A 3552-nucleotide genomic window follows, 5' to 3' on the forward strand; every position below is an offset into this window, starting at 1 on the left:
GAGAGCAATAATTCTATTAGAGAGAGCAACTATATAATTAAAGATATCTTCAATTCAACATATCCACAATTGAATTAATGATATCTTTTCATAATTGAATTGTTGCTCTCTTTAAAAGAACTGATGCGCACATTAATTCCTTATACAAAAGCATTGTAAATGACTTAAAGATACCTTCAATTCAATTGTTGCACATGTCAAATGAATTGATATCTTCAAATAATTGAAGATATCTTCAATTATTTGAGTTTATGTTAATTTGGTGCTCCATAAGTTTGTACACTTAATAAAACTTGTTGAGGAAATTCCTTTTCTGTATTTCTGATATAATCTATTTGTGTCTCTGGGATAATGTACATGCATAATGAAAGACAATGTCATCAATCATAAATAAATGAAATGTACCTAGTCAAAGTGCTGGTGTATATTCAATTTTTCTGCTCTTATAAAGAAGCAAGAGGTCCATGGGCCTTAATGGTGCAAAAGGGAAAAATGCAAAGGACCTGACGAGGATTTGAACCTGGGATCCCTGAATGTCCAGTCAGGTGCTCTACTGAGCTATCTGGTTACCAGCAATCGAAGCCGTTGGACTGCTGCATTGGTCACCTGAGTAACATGCAACAACTCTTCAATACACAACTCAAATAAGTTAATCATTTCCAAATATGAAAATAGATTCTCCTTTGCTTTCCAGATTTAGTTTATTGAATGTCCAAGAGTTAAAACTTGATGTACTGTATTTTCACTCTATGATTGTTGCTCACAGAAGCCTCTGAAACTAGTCAAAGGGACAGAAGTAAAGAGGATGATTTTACTTGATAAAAAGCATTATCACTCATTAACCTATTTAGCCCTGCCCTTGAGCCTTAAGCCCTGATGCAAAAGTATGAAACTCAACAATTTTGGTAGAGGCCTACATGCTCTTCATAACCTGCATAAAGTATTTAACAATTAAGATATTAAAGCTAGCTAGTAGAAGTAAGAAGATGATGTATTTTCACAAGGAAGAACCCCCTGGAAAAAGGGTAGGGAATTTCACAATTTTGGTAGACACCTACATGCTTTTAATAACCATGTATATAGTATTTCAAAATACACAAAAATAAAGAAGATATAAATGATGATTTTCATTACCATGCACATAGAAAATTTTTCTTCAAGCTTTGTTGGGGTAATTTATAAGATTTTTAAGAATGCATTTTCAATGTATGGGCCATAAAGCCTCATCCTGGCACCAGAAACCGTCTCTGAGGGCCATATATTACACATCTCTGATAGGGTTCTGTCTCTGAGGGCCATATATTACACATCTCTGATAGGGTTCTGTCTCTGAGGGCCATATATTACACATCTCTGATAGGGTTCTGTCTCTGAGGGCCATATATTACACATCTCTGATAGGGTTCTGTCTCTGAGGGCCATATATTACACATCTCTGATAGGGTTCTGTCTCTGAGGGCCATATATTACACATCTCTGATAGGGTTCTGTCTCTGAGGGCCATATATTACACAGCTCTGACAGGGTTCTGTAAGATGTCCCCGAGTAAATGCATTTTTAAAGTTCTGACCCCATCACTTCAGGACCCATCCTCACAAGTCAAGGTTTTGTGTTATGTACCTTTTGTGTAGAGGGTATGTAATCACAAAACCTTGACTTGTGGAGGATGTTCAGGCCCCAGAGGAACAGCGACCATGAAATCCACAATTTTAGTTCCCCTTATCCTAAAGATGCTCCATACCAAATTTGATGAAAAATGGCCTTCTTTGTACTGGATGTCTAGTGTGTAATGAGTACAGGGCTGAAATTGTGTATCAGGGAATCCAATGACAAATATCACGATGCTGCAATCAAGAATCTACAGTTTATGTATTACATTTGTTTAAAATAAATTAAAAGTTGTATACTGGTACTCAGTTGGCACAAGACAATCCGTACATGCTTAGATAATCAGTACAAATTAAAGGGGTATAGCGTACTTGGTATGCAATTTCGCCTACATAAATACCTTTTTCTTGAATATCATTTTTTACAAATATTCTGCTATACAATGTCAGTTTATACTTGTGTTTACCCAAATTACTTAATAAAGATATCTATATGTTTATAGTATCTTTATTTGATAAGCATAAACATCACTGTGATTATATAGATGTAACGTAATGGGCATGAAAAATTGCAAACTGTTGCAAAAGGCCACTTTAACATGTCTAAGCCAGAAATAAAACACCGAAATTGTTTTACTTGAGTATGGCTGTACATAAGTCCGTTTGAGGAAATTTGGTTTAAGGTGGCCCTCTTGTTGAAAATGGATAAAATATGAAAAAATCGTTCTCAAAATTTACCTTGAGATTTAGCAGCCTATCAAACATTAAACCTTTAAACTTACATGCCTGGGTGGTCTAGTGGTTTAGGTGCTCGGTATCTTACACTTAAACCATACATTCCGAGTTCAAGTCCAATAATTTTCCAATCTATTTTTTGGGGTTTTTTTTTTGCTTTTCATTTTTTGGGGGTTGTTTTCTTCAGGTGTGTGTGTGTGTGTGTTTTAAATGTGATACATATATTATAACAAAAATTAGTCATTTTCATCATAACTTCTAATATTTGCAAGTTACGACTTTATAAAGAAAGGGAATTTATTCCACAGGATTTTCTCACTGTAATGTGGCTGACGGAAAGCTAAACAAATACTACAAGAAAAAGGACACAAATGCACAGCATGTAATAAGTAAAAATAGGTCAAGGGAGGAAAAGAACTGTTATACAGTTTGAATTCTCAAAAGAAAATATAAAAACTCATGTAGCAACTGTCATATGATATTTAGGCAAAGCTAAACACTCGAATTATCAACCAAAGGCAAATGAACTGATGACATCTATTAAAGGTGCTGCAGTCATGTCAGAAAAAGACAGTGATTAAGTAATGCCATAAGTAATAGGGTTGTTGTGTAATATGAATGCACCTATGAAAATATAGTACTGTTCATCATTCCAAATAGGAAAATGGTTTATTAATTAAAGAACGACTCACATAAATATCAGTAATGCTAAACTGCGGCAGTTATTTATCTTGGTTAACGAAACATCAAAAACGTTTGCCTTATATTCAAATATAACACGCCAGTCTATTATTGGAAACTGGTGTTTTCCATTTAGATTTCTGAGTCGGCCGTTTCGTCAGCAAATGCGCTATACCTCTTTCTGTAATATTACTGAACAACACTTGCTACAAACTTTCTCAAAATTGAAAACTAAAATTAATGTTTTCATAAGTAAAATGAATACAATTTATTGTATTGAATGAAATTTATTCCTATGATTTCTCAATTAAGTCCAAAACATTGCACATAGTTATATAAGAAGGGGTAATATATTTCAACTTTTGAACATAATATAAAATTCACAAGTCCCTTATTTTTTTTAAGGAATTTAAATTGTACTTATTACAACCAAATTAACCCCCCAAAATACACACACATGTATGAATATCAATTCATGCATCCATTTTTTTAAAAATGTATCAAGTGTCCTTAAATAAGATACTCAAGA

This window comes from Ostrea edulis, chromosome 4, assembly GCF_947568905.1.
Source record: "Ostrea edulis chromosome 4, xbOstEdul1.1, whole genome shotgun sequence".
NCBI lineage: Eukaryota > Metazoa > Mollusca > Bivalvia > Ostreida > Ostreidae > Ostrea > Ostrea edulis.